Source organism: Paroedura picta, chromosome 2, assembly GCF_049243985.1.
Source record: "Paroedura picta isolate Pp20150507F chromosome 2, Ppicta_v3.0, whole genome shotgun sequence".
Classification (NCBI taxonomy): Eukaryota; Metazoa; Chordata; class Lepidosauria; order Squamata; family Gekkonidae; genus Paroedura; species Paroedura picta.
Genome location: NC_135370.1, coordinates 34,068,323 through 34,091,622, shown reverse-complemented (window position 1 = coordinate 34,091,622; position 23,300 = coordinate 34,068,323). Strand labels below are relative to the sequence as shown.

The 23,300-nt window shown below is 45.1% G+C and overlaps 1 protein-coding gene across 1 annotated transcript in view; it reads right to left on the bottom strand.

Moving 5' to 3' along the window:
* Window positions 1-8,422, bottom strand: part of WIPF1 (WAS/WASL interacting protein family member 1) — a 104,992-nt gene extending 96,570 nt beyond the window's left edge. The window contains exons 1-2 of the mRNA XM_077319664.1: window positions 8,305-8,422; window positions 3,442-3,561 (exon numbers count right to left, since the gene is read on the bottom strand). The gene's annotated coding sequence lies outside the window, so the exon portion shown is untranslated. The remainder of the gene's footprint in view (window positions 1-3,441; window positions 3,562-8,304) is intronic.
* Window positions 8,423-23,300: the final 14,878 nt, after the last annotated feature.

Here is a 23,300-nt window from a genome sequence, read left to right as displayed (position 1 = left end):
ATTGCTGACAGCAGGTTTTCAGAACGTGTAGGAACATTGCTGTTATCAGGTATAACTTTGTTTAAACATTGTATAAAAATCCAAATAAATAAATAATATTCTTGATTAAACACGCTGTGTTGAGAATATTTTGTGGGGGGGTGAGGGGGGTGCTCTTTTACACTCTGTCTATGTTGTGGTATTTATTATTTTGTGAATTTCACCAGTATGAGATGTGGCATTAACACAAGACTATAAAACAAAAGTACACATATGGGGGAAGGGGGGGGCTGCTTTTTGTAGGGTGACAAGAGATGTCCCAGGAATAGCATCTAGGAAAACAGGCACAGACCAGAAAACTGAGCATGTAATTCGACCCTAGATAGAAGTAGAGTGTGTGTGACTAGACTCGTGTTGTGGTAATGAGGAACTTTCTCCTTTCCATCTGTTATTTACCCCATTGGAACTTTCCCACCCCTCCCTAGGTCCATTAAGTCCTGGTATAGGAAAAATACAGGTATCTGTATTATGCTCAACCCCCCCCCCCCCCCACACACACACACATCCAGGCTTGGAGAAGGGCATTTTTGTTGTTGTTGTTTTAATTAGTGAAACAACTTTGGGACAAGTTTTGCACGGCTCAAGTCCACATCAGATCCCCTTTAGCAGCTTTTGAGAGCCAAATTATTGAGTTTGTGTTCCAATGACAAGACCTTCCCTAGTATGTAGATCTAAATCTTCTCAGTGAGATGGTGATCCTCCATGTGGCTTACCATGGCAGACAGCAAGTGAGAGCTCACACGTCTGAAGGCTTCCTTGTACACAAAATATACCGCTGCATAGAAAAACTCAGTCCTGGAATTAAGATCACTGGGAGAGGCCTGTCTGGTTGTCTCAGTAACCAAAGAAGCTTATTTGGTGGTTACATGAAAAAAGGGCCTTTTCGGCAGCAGCCCCACACTTGTGGAACAATCTCCTCTGGGTTGTACACTTGAACCTCCCGCTTTTGGACCTTACTAGGCAGCTGTCGGCTTTACTTAGGATTCCATCGGATTAAAGTAGTCCTAAATTGTGGTTTTAAAATTTGCTTTTGTATGTATTTTATGTGATATATTTTATGTATTTTCTTTATATTGTGAATCTCCCTGGGCACCCACCCTCCAAAAATAAATCAGTCAACTCAGAGGCTCTCACATCGTTGACTATATACAGTCAGTTGCTTACAGGCTCTGTGTATCGGGGGGGGGCGGGGGGGGGGGGAAGGCCTGCCACTTTTGAAATTAACAAGAATAAAAAACTCCATGTTGGTCTGTTTTAAGAGTGCACTCAGAAATTCCTATATAATATTCCACGAATGATCAGATATCCCCCCACGATAGAAGAAAAAAACCATTAGTCGTACCCCACCCTTCTACTAATCACATCGAAACACACTCGCTGGACACCCAAGCTCCAGCAAGCCACAATCAACACTCCCTGACGTTTCGAGGGGAGGGGGGCGGAGCCTAACCAGCCTTTTCCTTTCTGACATATGTGAGCTATTCAGTAGGCAAACTGGCTGAGCAATTCCTTAGAAAGCCAGATCATACAGGCTGAGAGCTATGTGTTTGAACAGAAATATATATATTCATCCTGACTCTGCAGTAGATATACTGGTGTGGTTTCCATGGGGGCAATGGGTTCTGCAGTAGCAGAAAGCACCCTGGATGCCTTCCCTCTCTCCCATTTGAAAGGCACGCTCGTTAGCACGTTTAAATGCTGGTAGCATGCGCGCTCCTGGAGCTCCAAAAAAAAAAAAAACCCTTCCTAGCACCCCTGGCACACACTCTGAGACTTTTCCAGCCACACAGAGAACCCCTTTGGAGTCCCAGAGCACTCCTTATGTGTAAAACCATACAACAGTCCACTCTGCAGGGCTGGCTTTTAGCACCAAAGATCCAAAATTTATTCATTTTGTTATTTTAATCAAGCCATAGTTGGATACTGAGTGTAGAAGGGAAGAAATGCACCCCCCGAGCCCCCCCCAAAAAAACCCCCACCTACCATCCCCTGCCACACTCTCTGAAACTTCTTCCGGTCACACAGAGAACCCCTTTGGAGTCCCAGAGCATTCCCTATGTATAAAACTGTACAACAGCCTGCTCTGCAGGGCTGGCTTTTAGCATCAAAGATCCAAAATTAACCTGATTATTTTAATTAAACTATAATACGTTTAAAATTAACAAAGATAAAAAACTTTGGGCTATGTCCAAGAACCAAATTCGGACATCATGATCGCTTTTCGCCCTATGTGCTTCTGCAGGGAGACTCTTCTTGTAAATACTTACAAGAGCCCACCCTGCAGGATTGGTTTTTTAGCATCAAAGATCCAAAATTAATCTGCTTATTTTAAATAAACCATGACTCAAGCTACAACACTCCACCAACCAGCCCCCGTGGCACACTCTCTGAGACTTCTTCCAGCCACACAGAGAACCCCTTTAGAGACCCAGAGCACTCCCTATGTGTAAAACTGTACAGCAGGCAGCACTGTTGTGGGATGTTTTTGTTTTGTTTTTTAGCATCAAAGATCCCAAATTAATCTGCTTATTTTATGCAGGCTATGATACTTTTGAAATTAACAAGGATAAAAACTTTGAGCAATGTCCAAGTACCAACTATGGGACATCGTGATTGCTTTTTCGCCCTATGTGCTTCTGCAGGGGGAGACACTTCTTGTAAATCCTTACAAGAGCCCGCCCTGCAGGGTTGGTTTTTAGCATCAAAGATCTAAAATCATTCTGCCTATTTTTTAAGCGAGCTATGATACTTTGAAATTAACAAGGATAAAAAATACAGCACCATCTACAGGGGCATTCTGATCGGCTTTTCTCTCAGGTGCTTGTTCTAGGAGACTCTGCTTGTAATATCCTTACACCTACCCGCCCCGCAGGGGTGGTTTTTCAGTATCAAAGATCCAAAATTAATCTGCTTAATTAAACCAAGACTCAGGCTACAACAAGACATAATTCCAACCCCTCCCATTTTTTCAGGGGGGAGGGGCCAACCTGACCACGTGGGCAGGCCCTTACATCCGCCTTAGTCCCGCCTCCTCTGCGCTCTCATTGGTCAGAAAATACTGCACGCTCATTGGCTGGGGCACCTGTCATGATGAATGGTACACCCTTAGTACTACTGCCATCTAGTCCAACCTCCTGCTCAACGCAGGATCAGCCCAAAGCATCCTAAAGCATCCAAGAAAGGTGTGTATCCAACCTTTGCTTGAAGACTGCCACCTCCTTAGGCAGCCTATTCCACTGCTGAACTACTCTGACTGGGAAAATGTTTTTTCCTGATATCTAGACTATATCGTTGTACTTGAAGTTTAAACCCATTACTGCGTGTCCTTTCCTCTGCAGCCAGCAGAAACAGCATCCTGCCCTCTGAAAGAGCATCATGTTCAACAGCAGAAAGGCAACTCACCTGAAGCCCAACTATTAAACCAGGGAGGGGGGAATCCATTTAGTATAGCACCAGCAAGACCTTTCTTCAGGAAACAATACGGGGAAATCTGCATAGCAGGTACACAAAGACTGGACTGCCCTAGAGAAGAAAAATCAAGCAGGTTAGTATGTTTCTTTATTTTTTTTCTTCACTTAATGTCCTGCTTTTCTCCCCAAAGAGGTTAACGTCATTCTCCTCTCCTCCCTTTTCTCCTCAGAAACAACCCTGTGAGGTAGGCTAGGCTGAGAGAGAGTGACTGGCCCAAGGTTTTATTTTTTCCTATTTATTTTATATAGGAATTTATATCCCACACCTTCACCCGAAGGCCCTGGGGCAGGTCACAACAGACTAAAATAATATAAAATACATTACACCTGGTTGTGCTGCCCAGATACGATCATGATCCTCTGTCACAGAGACTATGTCCATGTGCTAGTGGCCAGACGGGAACAATAGAGCATGTATTATTACACTATCCTATCTGCAAAACCATCAGAGGCAATTTAATACCGCCAATTCTTAAGAGACTCCAAAGTCTTTCCTTGGTTAAAAAAACCCTTAATGATGAAAACAGTCAAGCAGCTCTCCACACTGCTGCTATTAAATTGCGCAGTATATACATAGGATGGAAAGTATCTCCTCTGAAATAAGTGATGAATTTTTTTCATACGGTGTTTTAACAATGAGTTTTAATTCTGTTTTAGGTTTTATGTTTTTGGTTTAAAAAAAAATTTTTTTTTTGCATTTGCTGATATTTCAAATTTATTTTTACAGGTTGGCATGAAAGACTACATAAATTAGCTGTTAGTCAAATTTATAGTCATTAGATAGTCATTAGTCCCGAATACTTAGATGTAAGAGAGATTTCTCCCCTATTGTTTTAATTCACCGCAGTCACACTGTTAGGATCAGGACCATTTAAAACTTCAAAGCCTCAGTCCTACAGACACTTACTCAGAAGTAATACCCTACTGCAGCAGTCCCCAACCCATGGTCTGTAGACCGGGACCGGTCCATGGATCAGTTGGTACCGTGCCATTGCATGTCCTCGTCCTCGTCCTCGTCCTCCTCGGCTGCTGTCTTGGGAGCTGCCCTGCCACTCTGCCACCTTTGGTGCTCTCCGGTGGCCGCCATGGCTGGGGCTCCCCCTTGGTGTGGCACTGCACGGCTGCTGCTGGCAGCACCCCCCAGTGGGCAGCGGGAAGTCAGGGGCGCCGGTGGGAAAGCAAGTGGAGCAGGGGCTCAGGCGGCAGCGGTGAAGTCCCTTAGCAAAAGACCACCACCACCAGGCCTCATTAAAATTGTCAAGCGTTGACCGGTCCCCGGTGATAAAAAAGTTGGGGACCACTGCCCTACTGAATTCAGCAAGCATTCCCTTCAGGACATATACATAGGATCAGGCTGCAGTTGACTGAAACCCTCTAGTCCAAATCCTTTGGTCCTCTGGGAGAGGTTGAACTGTTAACTCTTCCTCCTCACCCACCCATCTTTGTGATAACACCATGCTCTCCAGTGTGGGGGTAGAAAGTGTGTCAAGATGCAGCCAAGTAATGGCAACCCTGTCGGTTTTCAAGGCCAGAAACGAACAGGCGTGGTTTGCCATAGGCTACCTCTATGCAGCAACACTGGACTTCCTTGGTGTCGTCTCCCATCCAAATCCTAGCCAAGGCTGACCCAGCTTAGCTTCCACAATCCGATGCGATCAGCCAATCCAGGGCTACCCAGGGCCTGCAGATATTAACATCATGTTTATCTCCAGTGTAGTGTGGTGTGATTTGAAATGCCGGGTTCCAATCTCTCACCCTAACAATTTATAATACATGACCTTTGGATCCCCCGTCCAAGTGGCATTTGGAACGGGTGGGTCTGTTGCTTTGCCATGCCCACGTTCATGAATTGACGCCTGAATTCCAGAAGCTTATGTGTTTAGCAGCTTCGGTTATGTCTTCTAGCCTTAGGTTGGATTAGATGGGTTGTTCTTTTCTGACTCACCGATTTGCCGGGTTCTGTCTTGAAACTAGCAAAAAGGCGTTCCTTTCTGTGGCTTACGGTTCCATGAATTTTATGGGCCATTAAACACGCTGTACATGCTGTCTTTCTTTCTCTATCTGGCACATTTCCTTGATCCTCCATTAAGGAGCCTTAAAGTCTTGTAGCTAGAGGGGGTGTCGCGTTTGTTACAAGGAGACTTCAGCTTCCAGGAAAGTGCTTTGGAGCATGGTTAATGTTTCCAGATGAGGGGCTGCACATTGGTGTTCTCACCAGTGTCCCCTGACCTCCCCAGAGTTTATTGTCCTTAGCCTGCTTCCGATGGCCTTGATTTGACTGGGGTGGGGGGGAGAGAATGGTGATGCTCTGGGGACGCAGACGCCAGAGGCGTGAGAGCAGGCAGCCAACGAAGGAGGCTATTAAACAGTAGGAAAGAGATGCTGCACATCGCTCTGCTCTCTCAAGTTTTAGGCTGAGCAGAGGAGTGGAAAGGTCAATTAGTCCTGCAAATTATGCCCATAAGCATCCCATCTTGATCCAAATAAGAACGGCATCGATAGGCAAGTTATACAAGTTTATTGGATTGGGGTTTTTTGGCCTTCCGCTCAAACTTTGGCTGTTTTATTTCTGCTTCTTCTTCTTTTTTTTAAGAAGACTAACAAGCAATTATTATTGCCTCATCGTATCTTAGAATCATAGAATCACAGAGTTGGAAGGGGCCATACAGGCCATCTGGTCCAACCCCCTGCTCAACGCAGGATCAGCCCAAAGCATCCTAAAGCATCCAAGAAAAGTGTGTATCCAATCTTTGCTTGAAGACTGCCAGTGCACATGGCAGTAATATTCAGTGGCTTTTCTTAGTGCTGTTCCCCAAACTAGTGACTTTTCTGAGCATTGTTCCCTAAATTAGCACCATGCCCATGTTTCAGGAAAGTAGGAAAGAGGAAGAGTTGGTTTTTGTGTCTGCCATGAAAATGCTTGAGGGCGTCACCCCAAGGGTCAGACATGACCCGGTGCTTGCACAGGGGATACCTTTACCTTTAGGGCTCCACAAATCCTTAAACTGGCTCTCATGCTACGTGCCCTGTAAATCCTTAACTCACTCCTGCTAATACATGCAATCTCCCAGAACAATACAGTGCAATGGAGCCGGATTGCAAAGCTGGAGAATAATACCACCAAACAGGGTAGAGTAGAAGGAGCAAAGCAACGAAATGACGAGAAATTGCAGAAAGTAATGAAAATGGCTAGGGCCCTCTAAGTCAAGGAGAAGTGTCCTCACTTGACTTTGTGAGACGACGACGGAGACTGTATGCTCCGCAGCCCTTGGAGTTCTACCAGAGGAATGAAGAGCCACCCAGAAGACAAGAGCCGGGATGCAATTGTGCTTGGAGGACAAACAAACAGAAATAGCTGTTGGCTTTAGGGAAGGTCAGAAGCACTTCCATCAGAAGTACGAGCGGTACCCAGATCCCTCTCTCGGTTCTTTAAATGTTTATTTGCAGACTGCTTTCCTATAATTTCCAAGTTAGGCTTTTGTGTCTCAGGACTAGGCCCAGATTCAGATCCAGGAATGGACTCACCCAAGAGCCAGAAGCCAGGAGCTGCCCCAGGGTAAAACCAGAAGGCTCAGGGAAGACTTGGCCCCATCAGACTCTGCCCTTGGAGCTTCGGTCAAAGCCCCAGATACTTTGCCCTCAGGTCCAGATTGTGCCACCGATTGGCCAGACGCCATGACAGCCAGCCAGGGGACCCCTGGACCACCACCAGTTCCTCTGTTTGCCCCACAGGAGAGGTGGAGGCAGAAGGCCCATAAGAACGCAGCACGGTGGTGACAGAGTTTCAGACCAGCAGTCCATGGTTTGGCCATCAAATAGGGCTGCCAACCTCCAGGTGCCACCTGGAGACCTCCTGGATTTACAACTGAGCTCCAGAACACATGGAGAAAATGGCTGCTTGGAGGTTGAAGCAGCAAGACTCTCTGCTGAATCGAAGGCTGGTAAGGCTCCATGGCATAATACCACACGGAGGCCCCTCTCCAAATGCTGCCTTCCCCCAGTTACACCCCTAAAATCTCCAGCTGCCAACCCTTGCTGTCGAACCAGACTGCTGCCCAGACGCACTTAACTTATTCACATGGCCATGTCTCAGACAAGAGGAGGCCAGGAGCCAGCCGGGCTGCTCCTTCTGCAAGGTGTTTAAGCAGGGCTCTGGAGAGGTGCCATGGAAATCGCCTAAATAAATAAACAGTATAGTCTAGCCAACCTTGGATTCAGCAGAGAGCCTTGCTGCTTCAACCAGTCCACCAGCCCAGGGGCTACAGCTGCATCGTAAACCAAGACCCAGCAGCTTTTCCCTCTGTGGGTCCCTGAGGAACAGACCCAGCATCCAGCCGCTGTACACTCCTCTGCTCCTGAGGCGTCTATAGACAGTTTCGGGACTCTGAAGACTTAACTCCCCAAAAGAATCTTTTTCACAATTACCATTGCCAAATTCCAGGGGTGTCAAACCAAGGAACAAAATAAGCTGTGATAAATGTAACTGTTTATTCAAAGCAACGGTTGGAAACCACATGGGTTGAATTGGTTTTTCAGTGGACTTCCCCGGCAGCCAGTATCTGGGTTCAATTAATAACTCATGAAATATGTGAAATGTATCCAACAACGAGACCAATTGAATTCTGGAGTTACATTTGAAGGAGCAGAAATAGCCTAATGTAAAAAGCTACTAAAATGACAACAATAAAGTGCCACCAAGAAAACATATCGTGCATGCCAAATTCAGAAACCATTCCAGCCTAGTATAAAGCACAAAAAACTTCATTAATTGTATATTGAACAAAGAGAGACTTACCAAAATGTAATAAATAAAGACCAATTTCAAAGTAAGATCCAGTTCTGTAGCACAAAGTATCTTGTGGGGGACCAGGTCTATCAACAGAGCATTGTCTATAAAGTAACTTCTGGTCTACCTAAATTGAATAAGAATAAGAATAAGAATAAGAATAAGAATAAGAATAAGAATAAGAATAAGAAGAAGAAGAAGTAGTAGTAGTAGTAGTAGTAGTAAGCTGCCAGTATTGGTCACAGATTGATACAATATGTAAATTAATCATTTAATTCACATTATGTAAAACAAATTTAAAGGTGAAATAGCAAAAATCCCAAATGAGCCACATCTTATAAAAATAGTGAGGGCCATTCCGCATGAGTTTAATGTAGCAGAAGGCTTTCATATTGTAAACGCTACTAATCTGCAGTTCCGCAAGACATCGCACACAATCTGCAACACTCCTGCAACATTTCCGCGAAAAGCGATTCGTTGTAGCGCTTCTAGGGAAATTGGGAAAAGTGGATTCATGCTCCAAAAAGCGCTACACTCTTGAGAACAATCTGCAACACTAGCGAAAAAGACCTGTGCATTCTCATTGTTGCTGTTCCAACAAAGTCCCTCCCCCTGGCTCTCTCCTCTGAACTTCCAGCGAAGCGATCGCCATTTTTTTTCCTCGGAGTGAGCGGGGAAAGCAACGAACCAGCGAGGCTTCATTCACCCAGCAAGGCTTCTCCGGCTACAGTTCCTCCACAGAAGTGCTTTAAAGCTCCCCTAAGTTCCCAAGCACAACACAGCCCAGTTTGCAAGTTCCCTTTATTTTCGGCCGAAAATGAAGCCCGTGGCGGGAGGGGGTTCACTCAGGGGAGCATGGTAACGATGAATCGCCAGCTCATACGCTAGCTAGATGGGTCTCTCCGTTGCAACGAATCAACGCATATTCGTTGCAACGTATGTTTTTTTTTTAAACCTGATCTTAAAGGGAAAGGGGCTTTTCCGGAGCATGATAACAACCGCCCATTGGCTGTTCGTTTGATTGATGGCCAGGGGCGGGACCAAGCACAGAAAAAATCGCTTCCATTTTAGCAATTCCTGCGAGACCGGAAACCTGTGGGGAACGAATGAAACGCTACTGGATTCCACTACAAATGCAGGTATGCGTAACGCCGAGATTCCACTATTTAAAATAGCGTTTCCGCTTCGTGGAACCAATTGGCAACATTGGTCCTTGTACGGAAACACCCTGAGTAATCCTATGTAGCTATGTCTAAAAATTCATTTAGGATAGCAGGGATGTAGCTGAGAGAATCCTGATATTACTGCTTGGTCAGAACAACTTTATCAGTGCTGTGGCACTGATTTAGGGTTTATCTCCATTTCTACTCAAATTCCCATCCTGTGCCCCAAAATGACTAGAGTCTAAGCTCCAGAGCTACATGAAAAGTACGTTGATTGGAAAGATGAGTAACAGCCACAAAGCCCAATGTTCACAGGCCACCCGAGAAGGAAGTGGATTGCTTTAGTGATGAAATTGTGCAAAAATGCTTTGCTGTGTTTGTTCACACACAAAACGAGACATTCTTTCACGGGGTTCATGAAGGGCACCCCTGGTCCCAGGGTGGTCTTTAACTAACAACAACGTTAAAAAAAAAAGCATAGAGTTCTAAAGGGCTCGTTAGCTGAGAACGGAGCTGAAGGAAATATCAAACGGCGCTCTCAAATCTTCAGCCCTTTAGCATCAGCTTGTTACAGCGACTTCTTGTAAATGCAAAAACAGGAACTGCTTTGTCAGCTCCATCGTGAGGTTTCATTTCACCTCTGGGAAAGCGGAAACCATGGCAAAGAGGACAAATATAAACCTCAGGCTTGTGGAACAGTGGCAGAGTTAAAAAAATTAAGTGGTGACAACATTTTCATTTTCATAGAATCATAGAGTTGGAAGGGGCCATACAGGCCATCTAGTCCAACCCCCTGCTCAATGATCAGGGATCAGCCCAAAGCATCCTAAAGCATCCAAGAAAAGTGTGTATCCAACCTTTGCTTGAAGACTGCCAGTGAGGGGGAGCTCACCACCTCCTTAGGCAGCCTATTCCACTGCTGAACTACTCTGACTGTGAAATAATTTTTAAACATTATTGCCCCAAACTGGCTACTGAATAGTTTTCAATGTGGTTTACAGTGCGGAATAATATGTCAGGTTACCACCTGGAGGGGTAGCATGATTACAATTGGTGTCCAGATGACCAAGATCAGTTCCACTGAGGAAAATGGCTGCTTTGAAGATTAGCCTGTGTGTTAATCTCCTCCGGGTTCCGATGCCCTCCGGCATCTCATTGGCTGCCATGGTGGAAGACTGGCAGTCTTCTAGCCTATTGGCAGCTATCGACGAGATTGCTCCTCGGCAGCCTCTCTGCCATCATCTCAACTGGACTCTTTGGTATACCCGGGAGTTCCGGGAGAGGAAGAAGGAAGTGAGACGGCTAGAGCAGGTGTGGACTCACAATGAGGCAGCAAGGACATCTCATTGCACACTTATGAAGGCGCATGCGAATGCAGTGAAAGCGGCGAAACGGGACTTCCATGCCACTGAAATCGTGTCCGCAGGCTCTCACCTGGCACAATTGTTTAGGATGATTAGGTCTTTTACCAGCCTCAAGGAAGGGTGCCAATATTTTAGACAATTGGAATTGAAGTGTGAGGTTTTTGTGAGCCACTTTGTGGACAAAGTTTTGTCGCTCCACTGGGACCTACGTACTACATGCTACAATTCATCCAGTTTGCGGCCCGGCAAGCTTCTTGCTTCGTGGGGTGTGGGGAGAGAGGGAGTCGTGGCCGCCAGCATACAGCTGGTTGCATGTGGGGGAGTGCAGAATCAAACCCAGCTCACCAGATTAGAAGTCTGCACTCCTAACCGCTACACCACTAGAATGCCCCATCAGAAATTCCCAAAGGAGAACATCTGGGGAGGGACAGAATCAGTCTTGACTGGATAACTGCTTAATTACAGTTTTAACTGCTTTTAATAACTGTTTATGGTAAATTGTTTAAAATATTTAATTATTGTTATTATTGACTGTACTAGGTATGCTGCATGAAATACAATGTTCATGGGCTGAGCCTGGTTCGGGAGGGCGGTATATAAATCTAATAAACAAAAATGGAAAAAAAAATTGTGTAACATTCCTTGCTCAAGCAGAAGGGCTAAAATCAGTGCTCCCCCAATGTCTTTTCAGCATGTGCAAGAAATACATTTCTTGTGATACCATTCCAAAACCAAATTACACGAAACCACGCAGACCGTCTGTTCTGCATTCCATTGCTCCACAGGCACATGGTGGTTTCATTTCGAATGATATTCAGCACAGTGTGTTGCTGCTGCCATTTGCACAATGGCTTGTGTAAGCGAGAAAGCACAAAGTATATTTTTCTTTCTGATCATGTATTGCTGGATCCAACCCAAAGGGTCAGGTTCACTGCCAGCTTGGTGTCGTGGTTAGGAGTGCAGACTTCTAATCTGGCAAGCCAGTTTTGATTCCCCGCTCCCCCACATGCAACCAGCTGGGTGACCTTCGGCTCACCACAGCCCTGATAAAGCTGTCCTGACCGAGCAGTGATATCAGGGCTCTCTCAGCCTCACCCACCTCACAGGGTGTCTGTTGTGGGGAGAAGAAAGGGAAGGTGATTGTAAGCCGCTTTGAGACTCCTTCGGGTAGGGAAAAGCGGCATATAAGAACCAACTCTTCTTCTTCTTTTCCTTCTCCTTCTTCTCCTTCTTCTTGCTGTTTTACCTCAAAACTTTGAACAAATGTGATGTTCTTGCCAAGATACTGCCCATAATTATCCTAGTGATCTTCTCATATAGCATTTAAAGAAGATGCTGTTAAAATAATATTTGGAACTCCCTCAGGTAGAGAAAAGCAGCATATAAGAACCAACTCTTTCAGTAATATCAGGGCTCTCTCAGCCTCACCCACCTCACAGGGTGTCTGTTGTGGGGAGAGGAAAGGGAAGGCGACTGTAACCCGCTTTGAGACTCCTTCAGGTAGAGAAATGCAGCATATAAGAACCAACCTCCTCCTCCTCCTCCTCCTCCTCCTCCTCCTCCTCCTTCTCCTTCTCCTCCTTCTTCTCCTTCTCCTTCTTTCCTGGTGATGGAAGGTGCCATCAAGTTGTAGGGGATTTATGGCAACCTCATAGGGGTTTCAAGGCAAGAGGTGAACAGAGGTGATCTGTCATTGCCTGCTTCTGCATACCAGCCTGGGACGTCCTGGGTGATCCCCCGTCCAAACTACTGCTTATCTTCTGAGAACTGACAAGGTTGGGCGAGCCTGGGCCATCCATGATAAGCAGTGCCTTAGTCTTCTCTTAGCCAGTGTGGCACAGTGTTTAGGAGAGGGGGCTTCCAATCTGGTGAACCAGATTCAATTCCCCACTCCTCCCATGCAGCTAGTGGGCTGACCTTGGGCTCATCACAGCCCTGATAGTGCTGTTCTTACAAACCAGTCTGTCAGATCTCTCTCAGCCCCACCTACCTTGCAGGCTGTCTGTTGTGGGGAGAGGAAGGGATGGTGAAGGAAAGCCACTTGGGAGATTCGTTCTTAGTCTGGCTTTCTTATTGAGCCTTGAGGCAAATTACAGCTGAAAACAATGCAGTGTAATACAGACTACAAAATTAGAGTATGTTTTGTTTAAAAAGCACATTACAGTACAGGTTCACCAGGTCTCTCTGGGCAGCCAGAGAGGGGTGGGAGGTGGGCTTCTTGCGAGCGCATAGTTTTATGGCACCTTTTAGCAATATGCCAATGTGATTTCCAACATGACCAGGAAGTGACAAGGAAACACTGAGGACTAGCAGGCCCCCAAATGCCCATCTCCACTACTTCAGGATAATTTCCTGAAGGACCACCTGAACCTTTATGGACCTGCCTGACTGTTATGGTCGTCTTTGGAGGCTTTGGGTGCCCCCCCCCCTTCTGAGAGCAGGTGGGCCAGGAATTCTTCCCCCACGGAGATTTGTCTGTCTCCTTCTGTTGCAGTCTTCCACCAGTGGGTGGAGCCATTTTTGTTTTCTTTTGGCATCCCCTCAGTGATCCCTCCTTACTAACCAATGTGGTCTGTTTTGCAAGTATAGTAACTGTTCTGTATGTGTTTTAACTTGGTTTTCGAGCTGTTGTTAAAGTCGTTTTTATGAGGGAAGTCTGAGAGGGGGATTTATTTTAACAGTTTTATAATGTAAGGTTTTTTGTCATACGGTTTAAATTGTTAGCCACTTTGACAATCCTTGTAAGGGCAGGGAGGCAAAATACCGTTTCCAAAGAAAGAAAGAAACACCCCAGAGAGAAAGTTAAACAGACTGCTGGCTCGCAACCCACAAAAGATGCATGCAATATCAGACCTTCCTGTCAAGGCCCCTAGCATCCTTCTTTTTAAATTTTGTAACACCCAGCCTGATGAAGAGTTTTGAGGAGCTCAAAAGCTTGCCCAATGTTTGATTTCCATTTGGTTGGTCCTAATAAAAGGTGTTATATGGATTTCATTTTTATATTCTGAAACTGCCTTGCCCTAGCAATCAAGAATTAAATGGACTAGGGTTTGCATGCCAATTATACACATTCACATGGTTAAGGAGAATGCCTTTCTAAATGAGCTGGGAGTGTATTTGGGCCCTCGCCGATGTCTCCCACCTTACAGAAAAATGGATTTTTACAGAATTCTCGACTGCTATTTTTGTTTCAGTTGTGCTGTTGGATCTCGGAACAGACCGAACATAGTGGAGGAGACTGTCAAATTAAACTCTTTCTGTTGCTATGTCTAGGAACCTCAGCACATGGGCACCCGACAACAGTCCTTTGACTCACAAAGAGGGAATCATCCCTCTGGAACTTTTTATGAGGATAATGGACCTCTTAAGATGCAGACTTAATGTCTTTACCCCCTGGAGGTTAGCAGGTCAAGTCCCGCTGGTTGGACTAATTGCTAATGAGGTACAGAGGTATGCTAGACAGTGGAGTGCTTGGAGTACAGAATATTCAGAACCGAAGACGCCAGACTGCAGAGAGAGAGAGAGAGAGAAAGATAGAGAGAATGTTAAGAAAAAAAGGTCAATGTGGTTTAAAGAGCTTTGCAAAAAGGGAGGGGGGGGGAGGAGATACCATAAAATGCTCAGGCATACAAGGTGCAGACAAATTCCACATTAGAGGCAATTAAAAACACATCTCAGAATGTTTTTTGAATGATTCTAAAAGGAGCCTAAAAAGAGAGTTAACGGCCTGAGGAGGGGCGTTTCCCACTCCAAGGCCTGCTCACGGCAAAAGTGACAACCCCTTACACAGCAGAGCAGCTTCCTGTGCAAAACCACAACCAGATGTAGCCACTGGGGGTACAATTACAACCCTTTGACTTTTATCAGTGGAGCAGGACACGGAGGTTGCAATCCCAGGCACATTAATGTGTGTGTGTGCGCATCCTATAGAACTCAATGCACACTCATTGGGGAGGGGGGGCAGGATCAGACTGGTTGCCATGTGTGTGTCCGAGTGGCAAGTTTATTCGCACTGACACACTGACACAAATGTTAAAAGTTGAGCAAAGCTGTCGGTTGGAACTAAGCCATAAGGATGAATGAACAGAAGTCTCTAGAGATAGTTTTGAGGGGCAGCTCTCATCCCGCTTATCTTGGAAGAACCACTGAAAAAACTAGTAGCTCGTGCAAAGGCCATGGCCTGGATGGTCCAAGCTAGCCAGATCTTGTCTAATTTTGTAAGGCCAACAAGAAAGTCCAGCATTGCTACGAAGAGGCAAGCAATAGCAAACCAACTCTGAACATTTCTTGCCTTGAAATCCCTGGGTGAGAGTTAAAAGTTTCTCAAATGGGTGGAAGTAAATTGATTTTTAATATATATATATATTAAATTTGTTAAACATTTATCAGGTGATATGACCATATATGGTCATGTTGACCTCCCCCCCCTCCAAAAATGGCCAATGATAGGCCTGGAGGGGGTGGGAAGGGGAAGGGCCTGAGAGAGCATTTGCACACCTATGCTTCCCAACCACATTCTGTAGGATTATGCCACTCAAGGCCTGAAGAATGTTTCAGGGATTTCTCAAAGGAAAAAAGTTGGGGAAAGCCTTTCTTGGTGATCTCTCATCTATATATTAATTGACCCTCCTTAACTTCCATGATCTGACATGATCTGGGCTGTCCAGATCAGGTCTCAAGCAAAATAGCAACCAAAAAAAGAAAAGAAAAGAAAAAAGAAAAAAAAGCTGGGAACAGGTACTACATGGTATGGATAACCCTAAAGCATACCATCTGAAAAGATTAAAAGATTAATTTACTACCTCATATGGTTTTAAATTATCTTTCTGAATGTTTCTTAATATTAGATCCCATTAATTAATTAATTAATTAACATTTATATTTCTATACCGCCACTCTCGGCAAAAGCCAAGGTTTACAGATAAAATGATAAAATTACTGCATGAAACCCCATAAAAAGCCCTATACAAACGACAAATAAATGGTGGCATAATCAAATTCCCTAGCCCTTCTAAAGCCCCTCTAGCTCTGATATGAGAAGAAAAGGGGAGAGAACATCACACTTCAATTTAGAAACAGGTTTTTAATCCCCCCCACACACTTTAAATTACAGCCTTTCTCCCTCAGGGGTGGCCAATTTGTGGCTCTCCAGATGTCCATGAACTACAATTCCCATGATCCCAAGGGCTCATGGGAATTGTAGTCCATGGACATCTGAAGAGCCACAATTTGGCCACCCCTGCTCTAGATGCCAGTCTGAATGATCACTTAAATGGCTGCAGATCAGTACGTTCCACTACAACTGCACCACTGTGAAGTAAAATGAAACTGTACCCTAGGTAAATTTTCTCCGTACACTGAGTAGACTATTTGAAGATCAACATTTCCAGCAATTAACCCTGAGCTCCCCTTTGTAAGCTATAGCTTTAATGCTGATGGTGTATTTAACTGGGGGGAAATCCAGACTCTCCTGAGGCATGTATGGTACTATAGTCTCTTTGGGTTTCCCTCTATTACCAAGGCATGTGGGGGATTTACCCAGTTAGGTAAGGCTGATAACTGCCAGATCTTTATTTTTCTAACCCCACACCTATAGCAGGTGCTTTTAATAGCTGAACAAATTTAGGGTCAAGTGGCATCTTTAAGAACAACAACGTTTTATTCAAGGTATGAGCTTCTGTGTAAAACTTCGTTGGTCTTAAAGATGCCACAGGACTCTAAATTTCTTCTTCTGCTTCAGACCTACACGGCTATCCACGTGAAGCTTTTAATGGCTGCCACCACTAGAGGTCAGAAGAGAGACATACATGAAGTCGCTTTATTTTCAGGAAAAAAGAGGGAAATCTTCAGATTTTTGTCTTTGCAGTTCCCGAGTGTAAAGTCAGACAGGGCTGTCTTTTCAAGAACCAAAATCCAATAAGGGTCTTTTCGACATTGTCCTTGACCCTTGGTTAGTGTAGTTGAAGTCTATTGTGGGAGCACAATGACTATAAGACCACACCAGTTTAATTTTAAAAGCCATTTAAACTGTTCTTCTAATTGAAAGCCACTGTTTACAATACAGAAAGCCAGGGAGAAATTAGTTAAAGAAGAAAATATCTATTAATTGCTAGTGAGCAAAGAAAATAAATAAACATATTTTCCCCTAAATCTAGACTATATATTTTTAATGTTGGAAAATAAGAATTAGTCAAACAAACTCACTGTTTCCAGAATGCAGTTTCCTTTTCCCCATGTCCAGGAGATACGTTCTTTTAGTCATATTTCTTTCCAGCAGACTCACATGTTGGTGTTCTTCGTGTTTCTTTTCCAGCTGGCAATAAAAGAACTCGCCATCCCAATTTCAGACCCTCCCCTTTTACCTGCTAATTCCAGTTTTCTCCTTGTTCTGGAATATTCTCTGTCTCACCTGTGTTTCAGCCTACATTCTTGCTGGCCAGGAGTTCATCTCATAATTTGGTTTCTTGATAAACGAGTATAAATTGACTTCACACTTGTGTTGTCTTGCCTCAGGAAGAAAGTGTAACCTGACCCCTGATCATCCGCAGAGAGCAAACTATTCCTGTTTCCTCAGATAGGGAACTTCACCCAAACTACTTGTAAGTGCCAATACACCACAGCTTGGAATCATATACTGTATATACTTGAATATAAGCCTACTTTTTCAGCACATTTTTAATGCTGAAAAAAGCCTCCCTAGGCTTATACTCAAGAGAGGGTCCCACTTACCTGTTATTGTTGATATTGTGGTAGAATTAGATTCCTCGGCTAAAATTCGGGTCAGCTTATGCTCGAGTATATACAGTAAATGTTCCTTCTACAAGGAGATTCCATCTGAATAACCATGTGGGCTAAGAACTGTTTTCCACCTGCTGTTCTTCTCCATGGTCTATATCAGCCTTTCTCAATTTTTTTATTTTACCATTCAGAAAACCCTGAAACATTCTTCAGGCTTCAAGAAACCCCAGAAACGGTAATGACTGGGGAAGGGAATGGCAAACCACCCTGTATTGAGTCTGCCATGAAAATACTAGAGGGTGTCACCCCAAGGGTCAGACATGACTCGGTGCTTGCACAGGGGATACTTTTACCTTACCCCTCCCCTAATGTACAGATTGTCAAGGTAAAGAATTATTGATGATAACAAAGTGGCAAAGAGGATCTGACAAAAAGACAGAAAAGGGATTAGACAAGTGGTAAATACATTTATCATGAATCCCCCCTTGCTTAAAGGATTTACAGCTAACCAGTTATACCCATCTGTGCACTGAACACCTTTGATTAAGATGACACTGTTAGGGAGCCAGTGTTCTCAAAGAAAGTTAGATAATGTAGAATCTATCCTGGAGAATCCTTGGGACAGCCCTACAATAAGGGAACACCTGTGAGTAGAAGCAGAACCCAAAAAATGGCAGTTAAATCGATAGAAACAAACTACTTACTAGAAGGGCTTACATGTGGAGGCTTTTAAAAAAATACCTAAAAGGATGAATCAGATGAATGCAGCAGAGTGGAGAGAGTGAAGAGAGACACTGGAACGTAAGGTCATGCAACACAACCAATTGGCTGCAGATGTAGCCCCTCTTCCCCCCAAAAAATGGTTTTGAAAAATGAATTTGTGGAAGCAATATGTAATGATGACCTCCTTAGCTTGGATGTGTTTAATAATAAGGCAAGGGATTTGAAGCTGAAAATGTGAAGAAAATAACTGGGAATATAAATATGTGTGTGTGAAGTGCCGTCAAGTCATTTCCGACTTTTGGTGACCCTATGAATGAATGAATGAATGAATGAATGAATGAATGAATGAATGAATGAATGAATGAATGAATGAATGAATGAATGAATGACCTTCAAAACATCCTATCATTAACAGCCTTGCTCAGGTCTTGCAGACTGAGGGCCACAGCTTCCTTGATTGAGGCAAATCCGTCTATTGTGGGATCTACTTCTTTTCCTGTCAGCTTCCTTTTCCTAGTGTTATTGTCTTTTCCAGTCACTCTGGCTGTTGTGTATGCAGACACCGATGCTTGCTAAAGCTATATGCAAATGAAGGATTGTAAAGCAGCCAATTGCTGATTGCCAAAAGACTCTCACAATGGACCAATGGCTGGGCTCCCTTAAGGACCAATCAGGTTACTTGGTGGGTTGCCTGAAGTGTATACAAGTTCGATGTTTTCTAGTGTTTGCTCTTTGGTGTGTCTTGTTGGTGTTGGAGTTAATAAAGAGCTGATTGTTTGAATAAACCTGCATCTGCGTCTTCCGAACCCACAGACTTAACACTGGCCTTTTTATAATATGACCAAACCACAGTTTGGTCCTTTCAGCTTCCAGGGAAAGTTGGGGCTTGATTTGATCTAGAAGCCTCTTATTTGTCTTTTCCGGTCATTCGTGGTATTCGTAAAACTCTTCTCCAACACCAAATTTCAAAGGAATCCATTTTATTCCGGTCCTCTTTCTTCATTATCCAACTTTCACACCCACACAGAGCAATAGGAAATACTATGGCATGAATTACCTTGTGTTTGGTCATCACCAACACATGCTTACCCCTAAGAATCTTTTCTTGCTCCTTCCCAGTCTCAATCTCCTTCTATATGCAATATCATATTCAGGCAGGGATTCTCAACTGGAGGTCCGTAGAAGCTCTGAAGGGAGTCCGCAGCCTTTCCACTCCTACCTTAATGGGCTCAGACACTAGCCACTTACATTGCTCCCTCTCCTGAGCATGAGTTTGTTCTCTCGTGATTTCTGCACCTGGGAAGGGGTGGAGCCTGCACACCTACTCCCGTCTTGAACCACCTCGTGTCTCTCCCCGCTCCGTCCTCCTTAAACCTGCCTGAACAGTGACATGGCCCTTCTAGGGGTGTGACAGGGAGGTATGGCCAGATGACATCACTTCCGGAGCTCCTCGAAGTCTGAAAAATTATTTCAGGGGGTTCTCTATGATCACAAGATTGGAAAGGATTATTAAGGATTCAGAAGGACTTAGAGGTTTGCTTTTAAAAAAAATAATTAGGGCAATGGAAAGGTTCATCTTTTTTAGTATTCAAAGTCATCCTTTTATTAGAATAGGCAAGAATATTCTCTGCATTCAAATCCTCTTCTGGCCATCATCTCACTTGGGCCTATTCCCCTCTCTCTGCTGCAGATCTTTATTACTGCAGATCTCTCAATCCTATAAAGAGTTGCTTACATTCCAATCCTGTGTAGAGTTAATACAGCATGCTTAGACGGAAGTCACTGCATAGGATCGCAGGGCAAGAAGATTAAAAGCTCTTTCAGCATTTGTAGGATCTCCATGTACAGGATTCAGGAAAGCAGCACTTATTAATGTCCATGTTGTATGTGGAGGACACAATGTTCCCTTGTCAGCATCACTGCCTGTCGCCTCTGCCCACAAGCCCTGCTAGCTGGCATTTCTGCCATGCAAATACGGTATTGCCCTGTGGTCTGTGAATGCTTGAAAGAGCTGCCAAGAGTCTTGGCACAAGTGCTTCCCTCCTGGGCTGCATGCAGAATAAAGAACATCTCAATAGACTCGATATGTATGTCAACAGCAATAAAGAAAGTTAATAAGACAGCCAGCTTGGTGGGGTGGTTAAGAGGGGCAACCTCTCATCTGGGGAACCGGGTTTGATTTCCCACTCCTCCTCCACATGCAGCCAGCTGGGTGACCTTGAGCCAGTCACAGTCCTGATAGAGCTGTTCTCACAGAGCCATGCCATCAGAGCTCTCTCAGTCACACCTACGTCTCATGGCGTCTGTTGCGGGGAGAGGAAAGGAAGGCAATTGTAAACCGCTTTGATATTCCTTTGGGTAGTGAAAAGCGTCTACGAAAAAAAACAACTCATCTAATATCTGTGGTTACTATTGAGATCACAGTTAAACCCCACTTAAAGAAATTAGTTTAAGGCTGATGGCTCCATTTTGGTTGGCATCATTCTGTCTGTGGTGACTTTAAGGGAGGAGGTGTGGCTCAGTGGTAGACCATTTGCTTTGCATGCAGAAGATCCCCGGTTCAATCCCCACCACCTCCGGTTTAAAAAGGCCCAGTCAGAAGTGGATTTGGAAAACCTCAATCGGAGTCACTGGAGAGCCGATCCCAGTCTTAGCCAAGACAGACCTTGATGGCCTGTAAACCCATTGACAACGTCAGATGTAGTTCAGCCCTCAGCCTACTGGCAGCCACTTATATATTTGTGCATTTATTTATGTTTTGGCATATATATATCAGCCCCTCTCAACCAAGTCATCTCGGGGCAGCGTTCAACTTAATAAGTTCCATTACGCCTGTTTGTCCCATGCTCAGGGACAGTGTGATGGAGTGCAAACGTTTAGGATTTCTTTCTAGTGGACAAGTGAAGTAGAAATCAACACCTGCCCTGGGACCGAACATCGGTAACCATCTTGAGTAGGATGGGCTTCATTCCAGCCTGAAGCTTGTCTTCTTGGTCAGTTTAGCTCCAGCTTTTCATTCTTTAGCTTGATTTTGGAGGTTTGTAAGGACGCCGGCAAAGGCAGCAAAACCCCAAGCATTTCAACATTATTTTGCCAATTGATGGACAGTTCTTGCTTTCATTGTGACCACGGTGATTACAAAGCACATCTCCCCTAGCAGGCGGAAGAACAGGGACCTCTTCGGAAGTGCACCATCTCAGACACAAGAGGGAGCTCATCACCTATACATTTCTCCATTTTCGGGGGTGGAGGGGGTGAACCTTCCCGTTTTTCAAGTGAACGGTTTCAATTTTTAAAAAGAGAACCGTGGAATTTTCTTGTATGTAGTGCTTGAAAATGGTTGTTTGAGTGCATGCTCTCTCTCTCTCTCTCTCTCAATATGTATTTCTTAAGAATGCCAGCAAATAAAGAACCATTTTGATGATGTGGTTTTAGTGTGTAGGAAGATACCAGCGTGGTGTAGTGGTTAAGAGTGGCAGCTTCAAATCTGGCTAGCCAGGTTTGATTCCCCGTTCCTCCACATGCAACCAGCTGAGTGACTTTGAGTTCGTCACGGGACTGATAAAGTTGTTCTGACCAAGCAGTGATATCAGGACTCTCTCAGCCTCACCCGACCCACAGGGTGTCTGTTGTGGGGAGAAGAAGGGAAGGCGATTGTAAGCCACTTTGAGACTCCTTCGGGTAGAGAAAAGCAGCATACAAGAAAAAAGCAGCATATAAGAACCAACTCTTCTTCTTTGCCTTGGGATGGCAGTCAATGGGTTCTTGCATTCTGGCAGGGGCAGGCTGCAGGAATGGTGCTGTGAAATATCTCAGCCTACTGGGAAAAGATTGGCCTTGCCAACCAATCGGCCCCTCTTGTCTGGGCAGGAGATGAGTTTGGGTTTGCTTACTAGAATGTTTCCCCTTTGTTCTGTTGCAGGGGTCTCCAACCTTTTCGAGCTTGTGGGCACCTTTGGAATTTTAGCACAGCTGGGCTGGTGTGGTCACAAAATACTGGCTGTGAGATGGCTGCCGCAGGATCTGAGTCACAAAAATGAGAAGCATGCATACTGGATTGGGGATGTGCTGATGGGTCCTTGTGGACTGTAAGCTAAATATGAGCAGACAGTGTGATGTGTTGGTAAAAAACACAAATGCAGTCTTGGGTTGTAAGGACAGACATCACATCAAAATCACAAGATATTATAGTCCCGCTGCATGTTACATTGGTCAGATGATACCTGGACCTTTTCCGCACTGAGAATTTTGCTGCCCTTGCTCTCGTCGTGGCGCACAAATCCGTGTCGGACAAGGTGCATTGGGCCAAATGCTCCCCCGTGCAGGAACAGAAAGAGGTGGGGCAACCTGCCCTGGCTCAAACTCCAGCCTGCAGCACAGCACGAAGCCTCTGGTGCAGAAACGGTCCTGGAGGCCTCACTTGAAAAAGGATGTGGACAAAATCTCGAGGTGTTGTTCAGCGCTTTCCTGGGGGGAGGGGGGAGGGGGGGAGGGGGCAGCAGCTGCATGGTGCTGGCCTCCTCCACACTGCCTCGGAGCTCATGGAAGCCGCGGAGGAGGTGAGCGCCATGGCGAGCGCCGCATGTGTGCACACGCCACTGCCGCCCCTGCTGCAGGGGCCGTGGCATTAGGGCAGTTGAGAACCACTGATCTAGTACATGTAGCATGAGCTAAGGGCTCCGTGCTTCCAGGGGCCCCACACAGTACCTCCCCCACCATAAATCTGGGTTGTAGCCTCTCTCCTCCTCCCATTTCCCCTCTTAAAGCACACATGAAGTGACACCCCTTTCCACTGTGGGAGGCCCCTCCGCCCCCCGTCTGGCTGCTCCCACCACAATCGTACTCGGCTAGAGCCCTGCAAATCCTTAAACCACTCCATAGGTTGGGGGGTGCAACCCCAACAAGGCTGCTGCAGGAAGCAAAACCACATGCACTGAAAAAACCAGGGGCAGTGGGGAGGAGACGCAATTTAAAAGTGTGCTGGGAAATGGGGTGGGGTGAGAGAGAATGAACAGAA